The 18959-nt window shown below is 38.0% G+C and overlaps 2 long non-coding RNA genes across 2 annotated transcripts in view; one reads left to right on the top strand and one right to left on the bottom strand.

Moving 5' to 3' along the window:
- The window catches only part of LOC141279532 (uncharacterized), a 35756-nt gene extending 25816 nt beyond the window's left edge, over positions 1-9940 (top strand). The window contains exon 3 of the long non-coding RNA XR_012333927.1: positions 9541-9940. This is a non-coding gene — a long non-coding RNA (uncharacterized lncRNA). The remainder of the gene's footprint in view (positions 1-9540) is intronic.
- LOC141279533 (uncharacterized) overlaps positions 1-18959 on the bottom strand; it is a 359504-nt gene that overhangs the window by 78467 nt on the left and 262078 nt on the right. The gene's annotated exons all lie outside the window — the stretch shown is intronic.

The following is an 18959-nucleotide window of genomic DNA, read 5'->3' as shown; positions in this document are numbered from 1 at the left end:
GGATGCACGATTTCCAGGGGCTAGGAGGGGAGCTGATGGCAAGATCTCTTGAAAAGGAAGAGGGCTTCTGGCTGTGAGTATGACAAACATCCATTACTGAAACTGAGCGGGCTCCAGGTAAAGGCAGCGGAAGGTCTGGGAGGAGACGGACGCACAGGGTCCAAGAACTCTCGAAAGTCCCCCACAGGTGAGTCAGCTTTTGTCGTCTACCACGTACCAGTGCCCTATTAACTGTGCCAATCAAGAAAGACTTCCCTTCACTTCCCTCTTCTCTCTGCCTTTCTTTGACCACCAGAAAATGCAGCTAGAAAGTAAGGGAGGAGCTGTTTCAAGGGAGAAAAGCAGCCAACTATTCCCTATTCCCCACTGCAAGATTCTCAGTCCATGGAAATTTGGATGAAGCTGGTCAAAATGTACAGATTTCTTGTTAGAAGATAAATCAGTATTGGGGATATACAATATGATGACTATAGCTAACACTGCTGTATGATCTATTTGAAAGTTTCTAAGAGAGTAGATTCTAAAAGTTTTCATCACAAGAGGAAAAGTTTTTTGGGTTTTTTTTTTTAGTGTCTGTATGACATGACGGATGTTAAATAAACTTACTGTGGTAATCATTTTGCAATATACGTACGTCAAGTCATTATGCTGTACACCCTAAACTTATACAGTGTTGTATGTCAATTTTATCTCAGTAAAACTGAAAGGAAAAACATGGTTTTTTTCCTGGAGAAAACAGCCAGGCTCAGATGGCTTCACTGGTGAATGCTACCAAACACTGAAGGAAGAAGTAAACTCTTCCAGAAAATAGAAGAGAATGCATTCCTCCTCATTTTATGACTCAATCATTTTATGAGGCCAGCATACACTTTATACCAAAACCAGGCAAGGACATCATTAGAATAGATAACTTCAAACAACATTCAGAACATGTCCACTACAATCGCTAAAATGGAAAATTCTCATACACTGCTGATAAGAGTGCAAAATGGTAAAGCCACTTTGGAAAATATTTTGACAGTTTCTTAGATAAATTAAGAACATACTCATATGACCCAGCAATTCCACTTCTAGGTATTAAACCAAGAGAACTGAAAACATTTCTGCGTAAAGACCTGTATGTGAATGTCCGTAACAGCTTTATTTCGTAACAGTCAAAAACTGGGAACAATTCAAATATTCATCAACCTTAAACGGATAACTAGTTGAGGTGCATCATACAATGGCGTACTACTCAGCAACAAAAAGAATGTACTGATATATGCAACAACTTGGATGAATGTCCAAAGCATTATGCTAGAGGAAAAAAACACAACCCCAAAATACATACTCCATGATTTCATTTATCTGACATTCTAGAAAAGGCACAACTATAGGGACAGAAATCAGATCAGTGGCTGGCAAAGACTGGGAGAGGGAAGAGACTGCAAAGGACTGAGAGAAAGCTTTTTGTTAGCGTGGAAATGTTCTATAATCTTGATCACAGTGTTGTTACAAGACAATATAAATTTGTTAAAACTCATTAACTGAACACTGAAACACAGTGAAATCTGTTATATCTATATTATACCTCGATAACCATGAAATGAAACCCTGAATTAAAATAGATAAGTATATATTTTTAAGAAAAGATTTCCAGCCCAATAAAGAACAGCAGTTGTAAATTGGATGACAGCTTTGGGTTTTGAAATTACACTGGACAAGGCGTTTCAATAATTGGAAAAAGAGACTACTTATTTATTACCTGGGTAAGTTACCAGATCTATACAAGATTCCATCCAGGAATGGAAGGGTGAAGTCTATGGAGCAAATTCAAAGGGACAGAAGGAAAGAAGAAAAAAAGGCATCTTCCTAGAGAACATATGAAAGGCATGTTGGTCGTATGTTCAAGCAGAAATGCTGGAGACATGCTAACTCTTGCTAAATTTACCACAGCTTTCTCATCCTAGCTTTCAATATGACCCCAACCTCTCTTTCCAGCACTGCCTCTCTTGAAACGCTTACTTGCATCTTTTTGTCAGCTCTGCTACCCCATCCCCAACCTACCCCAGTCTTCTGCATACCTGTATTTGCACTATTTCCTTTCTCTAGAATGTTCTTCCTCTTATTTCTGCCATTTGAAATCCTTTGTGACTTTCAAGGTTAACTTCAAAATACCTTTCATAAAGCTCGTAAAGAAGAAACAGCTGGGATACCAAGTCCTAAAATCCTTTATGAGCTGCCAGTGGCCTATGACAACACCTCTGCTTATTTCTAAGGGTTATTTTCATGGGATTTACTCCAAAAAAGTGATAGGTTCCCGACTGCCAACTAAGGATTAGTAACAAATCTTCAGCTCTCTCCTGCTCTAGCACACAGAGCTGGGTCATTTGTAATTCACCCACTGTCCTTACCCCTTTATTACAACGCCAAGAGTAAGAGGTGCCTCCTTTTCCAGGAAGCCCTATAATGGATGCTGCTTCAGAGCCCTGGACACTCCCATAACGACCACATCAGCCGTATCAGAATTCATGGAAGAAAGCACCACAAAGAGGAGATTTAAACTCTTTAATCCTCCCATGAAATGAATGAATGCTCCAGTCATTATTGTAATATCTTAAATAAGCATATTTGAGGATTTCCTTTTCTTCATCCTATACTCGTTCTCATATCATTTTTCTGTCTTTGGAGAAAGGGATCTTATTTATTGATTCATGTTCTGCTGTTGGTTGTGAGAATGGGAATAGTCAGCTCTTCCCTAGAGATTAGAGAGTGACACCAGCACTTTCCTCACCCACTACCTGAAACATAGAATTATTTTACCTCTTATAAACCTACATTATTCTGCCTATAGAACTGTTATGGCTATATGCCTACATGGGAGACCATAAAACATAAATTCTACAGAGGCAGGGTCTGTCTTTTCTTACTAATATTTGTGTCCTCTATAGCTACTAGCACATAGGAGGTATTCACTAAACATTTGATGTTAAATTAAAATATTGCTATATGGCAATCCCTCTTAAATATAAGATAAACTACGACTTTCTTGAACTATATTCAAAAGGTTCATTTATTGATGTTCCAGGGACCCTTCTCTATAAAATAATTTCCCTTTAAGACTCTCTTAATATATGGAAACTAAAAAGGTTACAGTGGGATTCAACGTAGTAAGTTGCTTACCACCTCATTATATATAATACTGGAAAGTCTGTTATCCATTGTCAAAGTTCTTATGAAAGTGCATGGGCCAATTTCATTCTACAACTCTTTTGCCAAGTTCAAAACCACAATATCTTAGCAGCTTTTATTTTTCTTCCAAACACCATAAGTTATTACACTATATGATGCATTGCATACTTGCCAAAGCAATTCAGCCAGATTTTTTGGTTACATAAGCATGAAAGCATCCAATACTAATAAACTCCTATTTTTCTTTCCACTTTTTTTTTTTTTTTATAAATTCAAAGAACTAAAGCATGTTTCTATGCCCTTGGGTTAAAAAAAGCAGCAGTCACTGACATTTGAAAAGTATTGTGCCAAAAGCCAAAATTGTGAGAATGTTTCTCAGCTGACAAATTTCTTCCTAATTGACCTGGGATTACACAAGTTTTGTAATAGTTTTTCTTGGTAATACATATAAAATGTATTGCTTATGGATCCAACACACTGACTATTGGTTTGTCTTTTGTTTGTTTGTTTTTCAAAATACAGTGTATCGGAGTAAGTAACTTGGTTTTTGCTTTACTGCCCAGCTACAAGATTAATCCTATGTGTGTGAATTTTAAAAACTGAAATGCATAACATACACATATTTGAACAATAATTTGGGAATTTTACTTGACCATCTAAAGAAAGATGATGAAAAAAATAAAATAAAAAATAAAGAAAGATGATGATAGTTTTCTGTCACCAAATGTAGCTTAACAAGCAGTGGTCCAAAGCTTGCCTAAAGATTCTGCATAAGTTTCTCTAAGGTTTGTACACTGTCAACTTATCTATACATTTTTAAAAGAAAATGTTTCTCTTTCTTAATACTTGCGCCATTAGTCTGAAAAGTAGGCTTACCACAAGATAATAAGCAAGTACTGTTGAACTAGTAATGGCAGGAAAGTTAGCAACAGTAGCAGCTGTCTACTGAGGAACAGCTAGAAGATGGTGTTAAGGAAAGAGAAGCCATTCAGAGGATGGATCTAAGGTGCATCAAGAGTTATTTTTCATTTCCCAAAAGCTCAATCAAAGATGTTTCTACCGTAAAGAGAAATTTATTCCTATTTGTGAATCAATATGGCAGCTGAAATATGTAAAGTGATCCAATTCACATTTTTCAATGAAACAATGGAAACATTCTCTAAGATTCTTCAGAACTGTATTATCAGACAGATGTTCTTTCCTGTGCTTTAGTAAGTAGCAGCCATCAACAATGTGACCATTTTGAAATATGACAGTTTGAGTGACTACTTTGCAGAAGGTCTAAAGCTAAAGGCAGGGTCAATACACCACCGTAATAACTAGTGAACAATGAAGAATGTGGCCAACTTGCTCCTTGGTCTATACAAACAAACCATCAGGTGGACTGGTTTTGTTTTCTACTTGCCCATTACCAGAATAAGTTGGGGAGTCAATATGCATGATACAATCAAAGTTCAAAGTAGTCATTGTAGTACAATAAAATCTGAGCTTTGAGGTCTGGGCTGACCCTGTCCACCATATCTCAGATAATCACAATGAGACTGACTAAAATTTCGAGTTGGAATCCTTCCAGAAAAAGTTACATTGCTAGTAACAACGTAATCTCCTTAGTTAACCAGTTGTTTTTCTGTCTTATAGGTCCACCAACGGTTATGTTAGGCGTCTTGTATTGCCTCACTTCACCGTAAAGTTCACTAAAACTTCACAGTTTCTTGTGAGATAACTGGAGACAGTATGAGGTGAAACTGGAGGGGCGTTAGAAGCCAGAAACCATTTTTATTTGCAAGGAAGTTGATTGATTAATAATTGCCTGTGCCTACACACACATGTATCAATGTGCTAGGTTCTGAATATACATGGAAAATAAAGAAGATATCATTCCTGCCTTCTTTTAACTGATATTCTAGCAGAAGAGATTTAACAAGTACAAGCAAAAATGCGAAGAGAATATCATGAGACAACAGTAGGGAGAGACTTCAAATTGGATGGTCACGGATGACTTCTCCAAAAAAGTAACCAGGAAAAATGAGGAGGAGCCAGCCATAAAAAGAGAACATTTCTGGGCTTCCCTGTTGGCGCAGTGGTTGAGAGTCCCCCTGCCGATGCAGGGGACACGGGTTCGTGCCCCAATCCGGGAAGATCCCACATGTCACGGAGCGGCTGGGCCCGTGAGCCATGGCCGCTGAGCCTGCGTGTCCTGACCCTGTGCTCCGCAACGGGAGAGGCCGCAACAGTGAGAAGCCCGCGTCCCGCAAAAAAAAAAAAAAAAAGAGAGAGAGAGAACATTTCAGGTTGACGAAAGGCTCAGAGGTGAAAACAAGCTTGGCCTGTGGGAGAAACAGCAAGGTGACCTCAGTGGTGGGAGATCACAAAGCAAAGGGTTTGATAGAATAGTAAGAGCTGCAGAGGTTAACAGCCAAATCACGCCAGACCTTGATGGCCAGAGAGAAGACTTTGTCTTTTATCCAAGTAAAACTGGAAGTCAAGGAGAGCATGGGATCGACAAGATACAATTTATAATTTTTTAAGAAATTACTCTGGCTGTTGAGTGGTATGTCGTGAAGGCAGGGAGACAGTCAAAGCTGGAAGATGTGTGTGTGTGTATGTGTGTACGTATGTGTATATGTGCGTTTGTGTATGTGTGCATGTATACATGGATGTGACCTATATCTTCTGCAGTCAGGGTGTTAAAACACTTTCCAAGTCCTTAAAGAAAATACTTTTGTGTTTGAACATTTAAAAATGGCAAATAATGTCAAAAAGTACTTAGACGAGAGGAAAGCCAGGCAGAAGAATTTTAGGGCTTAGTTTCCAGAAACTTCTCCTTTTTCAAAAAAAACCCTATAATTTTCTTATAACCAGGGTAGGCTGACTTTAATGCATTATTTGTATTTATGTGTCATATACTCATATATCCAATTCAAGGTACTGAGGCAGGAGATAGATGGGCTCCAGGCTGAACAGTTTCTCCCCTGTGGACAGAAACTCCATAAAAGCAGGATGATGGAGGAGGCTGGGCCCTGCCCAGATAAAAGACCACATATTCCTCATTTTCAAAGTCAAGGAGACCTCCCTGACTACACATGCACAGAAAGGCTCCCTGGAGGTCAAAGGAGAGGAGGTGCCACCCCATAGTAAGTGATGTCAACTACCCATAGGCCTCTTCACTGGAATCCATCTTGGCTAAGAGATGCACAGGCACACAGGGGAGGACGCTGAGATATACCAAATACGGACCCAGAACCCAGCAAAGCAAGATGATTGGTCAAAGGCAACCCAGAATAAATGCCCTATAAAAGTGATTCAAACTGCCACGAGAGAGGCTGCCTAAAATCATAATAAGAATAATAAGAATGGACAAAATGCAAGAAACATTTAACAAGGACCTAGAAGAACTAAAGATGAAACAAGCAACGATGAACAACACAATAAATGAAATTAAAAGTACTCTAGATGGGATCAAACTGCCACGAGGGCGTGACTCTCTCTCTCTGAGCCCGCCCATGGGTCTATCCACACGTACTGTACTCTTTTTCCTCCTAATAAACACTTTACTTGCTTCACTACTTTCCATCTCTATGTGGAAATTCATTTCTACACAGCTGACAGGCCAGGGCCTTGTTCACTGGCCACTGGTCCCTGGTGGTCTGGTAGGTAGGATTCAACGCTCTCACTGCCGCTGCTGGACCTCAATCTCTGGTCGGGTCGAAACCCTGCTTCAAGCCGCTGTAGGCCGAGGTCACCCGAGATCACTACAATTATTCATTTCCTCTCAGTGTGCTTTCCATAAAGAAACACACATTGCATGCAGGTGAATATATTTCTTGGGGCAGCCATACAGCTTTCTCACCTTTCTAAGGCTAATCAGGTTGCCTTACTATTTCTTCTCATTACATGTTGTCAGGTAACCCATATGAATAACATGTGTGGTCATATTTTTTGAGAGGCAATTGTTCAAAGTACAGTTTTTATTCGTGTTGTGGTGTCCATTGAGGGACTTTCCACAACTCCACATTCTTAGACTGCTAGAAGTTTGCAGTTTAGAAGTCATCAATAGTATTGTTTAAAGCTTTAGGTTAAGAAGAAGAGTGACTGAAACATAAAGTTTTATGATATGTATAAGTGTTTGTGTATGTGTACACGTGTATGCATATGATATACATCTCATTGTGGAGACTCAGAGTAGAAGCTGGAGGGTGTGCGTGTGTGCATGAATGGAAAGATAGACAGTCCCTGAAATGTCAAGACCTAAAGAAAAGAAATGCCTTTTTTCTTTTACATATTCATTCATTTTCTTCGCCACCTGGAAGAACACGATATTGTTTTCAAAGTCCACCTGCAGATCTACAAAAGCCAAGTTTTGAAACTGTGGAATGAGAAGCTAGAAATAGAACTCCCTGTGTCTTTTTGGTCCATTTCATGGTACCCTGAGGGTAACTTATGTCACATTTCATGACTTGTGATGTTCAAAGATGATGAATGACAGGGAGTCTATTCTGGTGTCAGATCCTGTTTTGGTCATCTCCAGGATCTCTTAGATTTGGGAAAAGAAAGAAGTGAATCTCGCAGCATAAAATCTTCCCGTTTAATTAGAAGGGTGCATGGAAGAGCCTTAAGGAAAAGGAAACATTTTCCAACTTCAAATCCCTCTCTGGACACGTCTCTTTAGGAGGAAGCGCTAGTGACGTGATCCGAGTATCATTTTCCCTGCAAAGGACAGCAATATAGTTTTCCCAGTGGAAAACTAGTCCAGTCAATTCAAAGACAGGACTTTAGGATATATTACCCATGACTGTGCTTTTAAAAGTCTAAGTATATGCTTTTAAACTCTAAATACAAAATTGTGTCGATGGTTCCATTTTCAGATTAATATAAATCAAGCAGGTGCGTGGAGGCAGAGCTTAAATAAACAAACAAGCAAACAAATAAATAAATAAATTTTGGGGAAAAAAATCTCAGGCTTAGAGGGCAGGCAGCTTCCATTCAAATCCTGGCTTAGCCACTTATTTGCTGTATGACTGGGCAAGTCGTTAAATCTCTGTGTCTCAGTACCTTCAACCTTTAAATAAGGATAAAAATAGCACCGACCTCCTAGAGTTCATAGAGTTAATCAAACTATCTCATGCATAGCACTTAACACAACTCCTTATTCATTATATTCACCTGATATTAGTAAACATTAGTATAACAAGAACTAATGTAACAAATTATTATGACCAAAGAATTAAGTTATTTAACTCTGTACTGTCAGGGCCTAAAGTGTTGATGTGACTTCCAAGTATGTTAGGTTATTCTTAAGGAGAATGTAATCCCTGCTGTGATGGGGCAGTTGCAAATTATGTGAACAGCTAGAACTTTTTGCTTCTTCCCTGTAGCCCATCTCAGTATCCCACAGCAAACCAAGGGGCACCTACAAACCGCAGCTGAAAAGCAGTTTAATTGTCTATGGAAGCATCTTGAAAAAAGTGTCCAAGGGACATTTGATCATGATGCAGAGAATTTTTTTTTTTAATTCTCTTTTCCCATCACTCCTATAGTTGTCTCACCAGAAAGACAGCTGCCTTCCCATTCCTCAGTTTGACCCAAACTCTTTCTCAACCCAGACCAAGATGTCTCCTATCTTCTCTCTCTGCACCGAGGCAGCTATTCTAACTATTCTGGTTTTCTATTTAGTAACCATCTGTCCTTTCCAGTCCAAATCAGATCACACTGTAATGAACTATTTTGAATTCCTATCCTCCCTCCCTCTCTCTCTCTCACCTGTTACTCAACATCTACCCCCCAAAATTTAAGACACATAGAAATAAGACCCAGTAACCTGGATACCAAACTCAACCCCCATCTCAGCAGCAAGAGTAAACTGTGAGACTATGACGATCATACTTGTTTTCTAAAGCTATTTTCTACTACTATTTTCTTCTTGGCTCAGTTTCTCCTAAGGTAGACCTTAAAATATAAAAAATATAAAAGAAATGTGATCATATTGTTGTTGTGCTCTCACATGGGATTCAAATAAAGCATCATGGAAAGGTCACTAAATTCTTCCTATCTTCAAAAAAGGGAAATGATAAGCAGTCCTGAAGAGCTCACCCAGCTTCCTTTCCAAAGGGCTCTGCTAACACGGTTGCCTACACCCTTCCTGTTGCTCCAGGTGCTTAAGCTGAAAATATTTAAACACTTGGCAATCCTGAAGATACTCTCTGAGGTGCCTATAAAAAGACTGGTCTTGGCTTCTGCCAATACATCAGCAGGTACTTCAATTTTATTTTATCTTGAGAGGAAGTTCATCGAGTTGCAGGCCTCGCCCACAGCACCTCAACTTCTCTTTTTTTATATGTGTAAATTTTTGTTTCTACTTCTGTCTTTCAGGAACAGGTTTTTAGTGGTCCAGGCGTTTCCCACGATTTTACCTGAATGTGGGCAACCTCAGCAGCAGAGGATCGCAGAAATATCCTCCACCTATTTTTCTCAGAAGATGTGAGAACCGTTGACTGGAGTTAGGAGCGGGAAGTGGTTGGTGCATACAGCTGCGAAAGGAGCAGTGGAAAGTTCTTTATTGATTTAAAAATAATAACAGCTCATATTTATCTTGTGACCATGGCAACGTAAGGAATGAAGTCTCTCTGCTTTCCTTTACCTCAAGCAGGAAGTGAGAGAGATGTTGGGTTCTGGGAAGCCAATGGTTTGGGGTTATTTTTCTTCCTGCCTATTGCCTACATTACTTAGAGATTTAATACTGGCTTCTGTCTTTATCATTAAATCTTTTTCTTCAAATTAAGCAATTCTAGTGAGATGATTTCTTTTATATATACATCGATGTTTTATTAAAATGAAGCTTTTAGCAGTATCCGTGATGAGGAGCTTAGCTGTAAACCCAGAGGTGACAGTAAATCCTCAAGGTTAAGGGGAACTTAGAAACTGCAAAAACAAGTTTAACTTCTTTACTCAGAGGTGAAGAATGGAACAGCTCTCGCATCAGAAACTACTGAAGTTGAGGGCAAAATTACAAGTATCGATTAAGCAGGATGGGTTATTCCTTGGCCATATTTAGGTTTTCTTTAATTTTATGCAGCAATTTAAAAGGAGTGAACTAGTAAGAGATTTTATAAGTGTTGGTGTGATGAGAACTGACAGCTGACAAGTAGGGAGAGAGTTCAATTTCAGTCATGCTGAATTTTAGGTGCCTCTAAATGAGATAATCAGGAAGAATTTGAAAGTGTACCTTAAACTCAGATGGCTATCGGAGCTAATAGCACACGTGTGGCAGTCGTGAAAGTAAATCTGGTGTCCAGAACTGCACATAAGGAGCTCAGGCGGAGTGAGAAGAGATGATGACTGAGAGCACACACACTGCGGGAAGAGTACTATTTAGAGGACAGAGTGAATGAGGAGCTGGGGAAGGAGCCTGCAACTCCAGAGCTGGAACAGAAGGGGAAACTGGCTCTCTGTGCTTCTGGTCCAGAGCACAGGCTTTACCTGTTTTTTTCCCCAACTGCTAAAGCAGTAAGTCCAGATCTTACATCTATCTGATGTTCAGTGACACTCCCTGAGTTTTATAAAAAGTGACATTCCCAATTAAATATCACTTGATTAACATAACTTATAGATTTTTATTTAAAAGGACATTTTACTACAAAACACGGAGAGGCACGTATCATAGGGATGTTCAGAGTGGCACCACGTGATCCTCCTTACTAGCCATTGCTAAAGAGTCACTAATGATCCTGCCTCCTGACTCGGACACAGCTGAAAAATCAGACCTCAACCTGATGTTCTGCTGGTGAAGTGACCTATGACTCTGGAACTTCCACCCCAATCATTCCAAGAGGAGCTTTACTGAAGTTGACTTTTACCACTTTAAGGAATTGGAAGGTTGCCGTTAAAACCAGCACCTAGCCATTTATTCACTGGTAATTCAAAGCAAAACAATCAACTGCATAGAAGGATGCAATAAAATCAGGAAGTGATAGGATTTTAAGTAACAAGCAACTTCTAAGATGGGCTGGTGCATTTTTGGAATAGATGAATGACAGAGCAGCCTTGAGAGATAAGCAGTTCTTGCAAAAAGAAATAGAAGTATTGAAATGTATGGCCAATAGCCCATTGAACATACACAGAGTTAGGAAAATGTCCTTGGTTTGGTAATATTTCTTATAGCCCTTATTAGGATACTAGACAGTGTGAAAATACCATCCTAGGAGTTGGCAGTGGCAAATTCCAAATTAGCATGTGTCAGTGTGCATGCCTATGTAATATGAGGGAGACATCAGATAATATATGAAAGAAAAGTAATTCATGGAGAAAGTGAACAATAGTTTCAGAGGCTGCAAAGTGAGAAAAGATCTGATGAGCATTCACTTTATTTAGGAATTATGATGTCACTGGTGACCTGAGCAAGGATAGATTCTATAAAGTGCTAAGGGCAAACCTTGGTTACAGGAAGGTGAAGAGTAGACAGAAACTTCCTTTTCCAACAATACTGGCAGAGTAAATATCCTGAAAATGATCCTGCTGCTTATCCTAGCTCCTAATTTTGTATCCTAGTAGATACAAAATTAAAAACATATTTTAACGCATGACTGAGTAGGAAAGAGTAAGAGAACTACCAGAATCATCAGAGGCCAAAAGTTCTGGGGAGGATCAACTCAAAGAGTTGTAAGCACCAAAATCATCTATTAATTCCAGAAACCTAGAGCTTTGGTTTTGACCTCGACAAACTCAGGTCTGCTTTGGCAGGAGAGCTGGAATTCAGTTCTGGGAACTGTAAAGAATTGCATCTTCAGTGAAAGTGTGAATTAGAAAAAATTTCAAAATAAATAAAATAGACATTGGATGAAGAAACAAACAAAATACCCTTGGGATTTCATGAGCCCAAGCTAGTCCTCATACAGGCTAGGGTCTCACATCTCACTGCCTGCATAGTCTGAAAAAGACTCAAGCAACCTCAGTCTTAAAGCTTCCCTAAGTGCCTGTCAAAAGCAAATGATAGCTTTCTCTAGATGAATCCACCATCAAATCAAGCCTCAAAGAATCTCCACATGTAAAGTCCTCACGTCACCTCAGAATTTAAGTACAAAATAAACAAGGAAACAAGGAGTAGGAGTAAACATCAGCAGAAACAGTAAACACAAAATCAAACCCAAGAAAGAGTTCTGATTTTGCAACTGTCACATTCACAATATGAGATTAGTATGTAATCATCTAAAGCAAAACAAAAAAATCAAATGTATGAATAAGGAAGAAGTGACTATAAACATAAGCAGTTGGAATAAAAAATCAAAAATAAGTTGGACATACAGAAATAAAAATTGGGAATAAAAACAATAGGTGCCTACTTAGTCTATTAGACATGACTGAAGAGTGACTCAACTAGAAATATAGACATAAAGCCATTAGCCCCAAGAGAGCACAGAGAGACATAGATGGAATATAAAATCAATCGAGAGACATAAAGGATACAGTGATAGATGTAACACAAGTCAAATGAGAATTCCAGAAAGAAATAGCAGAAAAATAGGAGAGACATTATTTTGGAAGGCAAAATCTTAGGGAAATCTCAGAATTCCAGATGATTTGAATCCTCAGATTCGGGAAGCAAAACAATCCCAATTTTAACCAAGCTGTAGAACACAAATGCCAAAGAACTTTTAAAAACCCAGAGAGAAAAACATTATATCCAAACAAAAAATTGTGAAGATAACTGAATTCTAAATGACAACAACGGAAGCACAAAAACTGTGAGGTAATATCAAAATTATGAAAAAATTATTCATAGCTACAGACTTAGAAGTGTGGTGTGGTAGTAAAATGAAACTTTGAGATACAACTAAATCAAATTTCCTACAAGCAGCTCCTCCCTACAGAAACTTCTAAAATATATTCTTCAAGAAAAAGGAAAATGATTGCAGAAAAACTACCGAGTTCAAGAAGAAAAGGTAAGCGAATGAAGTGGTAAATATAAGTGAATCTAAACAAATATTAACTCTATAAAATAATAACAATGAAGTCTAATTTGAGAATGTATTAGTTTTCTGTTGCTGTGTAATGACATACCACAAATTTAGTGGCTTAAAACAACACATATGTGTTGGTCCCTAAGTTTCCAAGGATCATGAGTTGGGACCCAGCTTAATGGGTATCACAGGTCTGCAGTCAAGGCAGATATCAAGCTGTGATCTCATTTGGAGGGGCCACTGAGGAACAATCTACTTCCAAGCTCATTCACATTTTTAGCAGAGTAATTTCCCTGAGGCTCTATTACTGAGGGTCTAGACCTTTAACTGGCTGCCAGCTAGGGGCCACCCTTAGTTCCTAGAGGCCATCCCATTCCATACACCCCCTCACAATAGGGCAGCTAATTTCTTTAACCCAGTAAAGAGAATCTTTCCCCAGTGCATATAACATAACGCAATAACTGAAATGACATCCCCATCACCTTTGGCATATAATGTAATCTTATCAAGGGAGTGACATCCCATTATTTTTACAATATTCTATCGGTTAGAAGCAAGGCATAAGTTCTGCCAACACTCAAAGGGAGAGAATTATGCAAAGGCATGACTCATCGGGGGTCACCTTAGGGTGTGTACTGCACAAAGAAGTTGGGACAAAAAAACAAGATAAAGCTAAAACAGTAAGTCAGAAAGAGCATGATTCGAGTTAAAGCATGCTAAAGTCCTTTTATAAAGTTCAAAAAGATACAGATTAATTTTAAACTGTATTAAGCATGAATACAAAGGACAAAATAAGATGGTAGAAATTAACCAAAATACATCAGGAATCTAAAATATAAGCCCACAAACATCTTTTTAAATGAAATGGTGAACAAAATTTAATGTGGCTATATAAATGTCAGATAAAATAGTCCTTAAGGTATAAAGCAGTATTTCGGTTAGAGGTTCACACTACCTAATAATAAAAATATCCCATGCACCAAATTTCACAATTCAAAATGTATATAGTAAAAAGTAGCAGGAGAGAGTCACAGATCATAGTTAGTTGGTGATTTTGAGACATACTGCTTGACAATGGATAGATCAAATTGACCCCTCCCCCCAAAGACTTTGAGAATATAAATAACACTCTTGAACTAATTGCATTATGTAAAGTATGAAACAATTAGAGACAACACATAATTTTCAAGCACACTTGATGCGTATTGCCTATATAAATATACAGAAACCATGTAATAAACTATAAAACTAGTTTCAACAAATATGAAATATTTGATACGATATGGGTCACATTCTCTAGCCACAGTAAAATTAAGTTTGAAGATCATGAAATGACTCTTGTTTAGAAATTTGAAAATACTTATAAATAACAAAGCAATCAAACTGGATATTAGAAAATTTTAAAACAATCATGAAAAATTATAGCATATGGGTAAAATAGTTCATAGAGAAAAATGTGTAGTCTTATGTAATATGTTAGGAAGGCTGATAATTAACTAATTAAGCACCTAATTAAATTTAGAAAAACAGTGACAAAATAAACCCAAATATTAGAAGAAAATTAACAAAAATAATAAACATTAATAAAGTAGAAAATAATTAAGAAAATCAATAAAAACAAGTCTGTTTTTTTAAAAACAAAATCCAGATGTCTCTGATAAAATTGATCAAGAAAAAAGAGGAAAGATACAAACAATATTAGCAAAGTTAAAGGAAACATAGCTACAGAAGAAACAGAGCAGAATGTTATAGACAATTTTAGATTATGACAACTTCAGATTATGACAACTTCGATGAAATGGGTGCATTTCTAGAAAATTATTTCTCAAAATAATTGATTTATGAAAGAACTAGAAAACGTGCGTGATCCTATGACCATTGAAGAAAATAAACTGTCATCTTCTCACCAAAAAAACTCAAGTCCACAGTTTGACAACAAATTCCACTAGATATTTAAGGAGCAAACAATTCCAACATCACATAAATTCTTCCAGAAAGCAAAAAACAATGACACACTCCTCCTTGACTTGTTTTATAAGGTCAGCATTATAATTTTGATTCCAAAAGCCAATAATGAAAGTTTCAAAGGAAAATTTATAGGTCTCAATTATGAACACAGATGCAAAAGTCCTATATAGAATATTAGCAAACTAAATCCAGCAATATATTAAAAACACACACAGAGACACACACACATATTACTAAGTTGGCTTCATCCAAGAAATAAAAAGCTAGATAACATTTTAAAAACTATTAATATAAATTAACTGAAAAATGCTAAAAAATGCATAAAATCATTTCAGTTTTTACAGATAAAAGAGACACAACATTCATTCCTATTAGAAACTCTTAGTAAACTTGGAACTGAAGGAAACTTTCCTAATTGGCAAAAGAGTGTAATAATTTCACAGGAAACATCATAGTCATTGGTAAATAGAAAAATCATTCTCTTTAAAGAGAGAAACAAAAGAAAGATACCTACTATTACCACACACATTAACATTGAACTGAGGATCCCAGAAAGCACAAGAAAATAAGAAAATGAAAAATATGTAAGGATAGAAAAAGTACAGAAGAAATCTCATTTACTGAAGACAGTCAAACCCAAAAGAAAGCTACAAAGTATTCAAATAAAAGAGCTTAGCTCGGTGACCACATGAGATCAATAAACAAAAGTTAAAAACAAAATATAAATTTTTAAAATTATAAAAACATATATAATTAGGAATCAATTTAACAAAAGATCAATCTTTTCACGGAGAAATTCATACTTTTTAAAATGCATTTTAAAAAACCTAAATTGAGAGATATAAATAACCAGATTAATATGTTAAATATATCAGTTTTTCCTAAATTGATATAGAGTCAATGAAATTTCTTCCAAAATCTAAACTGTATATCCCTTGAAATTTAAAGGACTGATTTGAAGATTTAAGGAGAAGGATTAGAGTCAAGAAGAAAAAAATTAAGTATAGATACTAGCTGTCACAGGTGTCTTAGCTTCTTTGGTCCAGAAATAGACAAACCAGTGGAAGTGAAGAAAGAGGCCTGAATTAGACCAAAACTTTTAAGGAAACTTGATAGATGACAGATTCAGCACAGATATGTATGAGTACAAGATGAACTATGCAATAGATGGTGCTCTGGAAATCGGTACCTGTATTTTTAAAAACTGAAAATGGATTCCTACTTCACATCTTACACAAAAATCAGTTCTAAATGGATTTAAAGATAAAGCATAAAAGTCAAAACTTTAACAATTTTACATAGCAAAATAGGAAACTATCTTTACGGTTGTAGAGGAGGAAAAAGGAATTCTTTAACAACAACAAGTAAAGAAAGTAATTGGTGAATTTGACTTCATTAACACTGAGAACATTACGACGTTTATCAAAAGACACCACAAGAGCTTCCCTGGTGGCGCAGTGGTTGGGGGTCCGCCTGCCGATGCGGGGGACGCGGGTTCGTGCCCTGGTCTGGGAGGATCCCGCATGCCGCGGAGCGGCTGGACCCGTGAGCCATGGCCGCTGGGCCTGCGCGCCCCGAGCCTGTGCTCCGCGACGGGAGGAGCCACAGCAGTGAGAGGCCCGCGTACCACAAAAAAAAAAAAAAGACACCACAAAACTCAAGGAGGAAAAATATGCCACAACTGGAAAGATATATTTGCAATCAGTATCACTGGGAAACAATTAGTATCCAAAACTCGTAGACAAGTCTTACCCAATAAATTTTAAACAGGAAAAAAAGGGCATAAACATAAAGCAAAGAGAAAACACAAGTGGCCAATAAAAATATGAAAAGATAACCTCATTACTAATTAGGAAAATGAAAATTAAAGACACAATAAAAGCTGGTTTTGCATACAAGGAGCTTAGAAGACATCACTCCATCCTAACAACAAGTAAGGCTGAACTTGACTGAAAAATTAACAATTCTTGGGTCCGTAAAAGAAAGGAGGACAGAGGGGAAACCGCGGCCCCCAAGACTGGAGAGACAGAGTAGGGAAGAACGCTTGTTGTCACTTACCCGAGCAGAGACTCACTAGCAGAATCACCCGTGGGAACCGCTGCCAAGGTAGGAAGGCCTGAGCCATAATTGTGGAACTGATGAGGGCTCAGTGTGCACAGCTCTGAACGTTAAAAAATCCCTGGGAGCCTAGTCATAAAGGGGCCCCACCAAACTGTGAGACTCACTTCCACGAGCTCAGCCAGATTCCACAGTAAATATGGCAGAAAAATCCCGACATGCTTCTGGCAGGGGGAGGAAAGCCACTTTAAAATAAACCAAAGCACCTTTGTGCTTCTTAACAAGGCCTGACCTCAGGGGAAACTAATTAACCAGAGCCTAACCTGCTGGGGTATAATCAGGACCTAATTGACCTGGGGGGAAGGGAAATCTCAACTGCAGTCAGCTGTACCTTCCACGAGGGAGTAGCAAAATATCAACTCCAGCCTGCTCTAGTCATCCTGTCCCACCTAAAGGGGTAGAAAAAACCAGAAACACTAGTGAAGTTCACAGTCCAGAGATACAGGCTCCTGAAAGACTGAGACCTAATTACTCAACAAAAGAAACTAAACAACCACTTAAAATGGGCCAAAGACCTTAACAGACTCTTCACCAAAGAAGGTATACAGATGGAAAATAAGCATATGAGAAGATGCTCCACATTATCTGCCATCAGGGAAATGCAAATTAAAACAAGATACCTCTACACACCTATTAGACTGGCCAAAATCTGGAACACTGACAACACCAAACGCCCGGCAAGGATATGCAAAAACAGAAACTCTCATTCATTGCCGGTGGGAATGTAAAACAGTACAGCCTCTTTGGAAGACAGTTTGCTTGTTTCTTACAAAACTAAACATACTCCTACCATTCGATTCAGGAGTCTCACTCCTTGGTATTTACCCAAAGGTGTCAAATCCTTATCTCCACACAAAAATCTGCACGCACATGCTTATAGCAGCTTTACTCATAATTGCCAAAACTTGGGAGAAACCAAGATGTCCTTCAGTAGGTGAATGGATGAACTGTGGTACATCCAGACAATGGAATATTATTCAGTGCTACAAAGAAATGAGCTATCAAGCCATGAAAAAAAAGCAGGAAATTTAAATTAATCATTTAATTTATTAATTAAAATTAATATTACTAACTGAAAGAGGCCAATCTGAAAAGGCTACATATTGTATGATTCCAAACATATAATATTCTGGAAGAGGCAAAACTATGGAGACAGTAAAAAGAGAGGTGATTGCCAGGTCCTGGGAGAGGGGAGGAATGAACAGATGGGGCACATAGGAGTTTCAGGGCACTGTAATGAAACCATAACGATGGATACCTGTCCTTATACATTTATCCAAACCCACAGAGTGAACCATAAACTACAGGCTTTCTGTGGTTATGATGTGTCCGTGTAGATCCATCAGTTACAGCACATGCACCACTCTGGTGTAAAGTTGATGATGGATGGGGGTGGGGGCTGTGATGATGCATGTGTGTGGGCAGGGAGTACATGGGAAACCTCTGTACCTTCCCCTCGATTTTGCTTGAACCTGAAACTTCTCTTAAAAAAGCAGTCTTAATACAAAAAAAAGTTCAAGACATAGTGAAGTGTAATTTTACATATCTCAGACTTGCAAATTTTTTCCTCTTACACTATGTGTCGTTGAGAATATGAACCAGTGAGGACATTTAAACATTAATGGTGGTGATGCCAACTGGAACCGTAATTTTGAAAAACCATTTGACATTCTTAATACGGAGATGTTTATTCTGTTGGAACAATGAATTCCACTTCTACCTTGACCTCGAGAAATTCTCACACATGGC

The sequence above is a fragment of the Tursiops truncatus genome, chromosome 9 (assembly GCF_011762595.2).
Source record: "Tursiops truncatus isolate mTurTru1 chromosome 9, mTurTru1.mat.Y, whole genome shotgun sequence".
NCBI lineage: Eukaryota > Metazoa > Chordata > Mammalia > Artiodactyla > Delphinidae > Tursiops > Tursiops truncatus.
The sequence above is the reverse complement of the archived record's forward strand: the minus strand, read 5'-3'. Positions and strand labels throughout refer to the sequence as shown.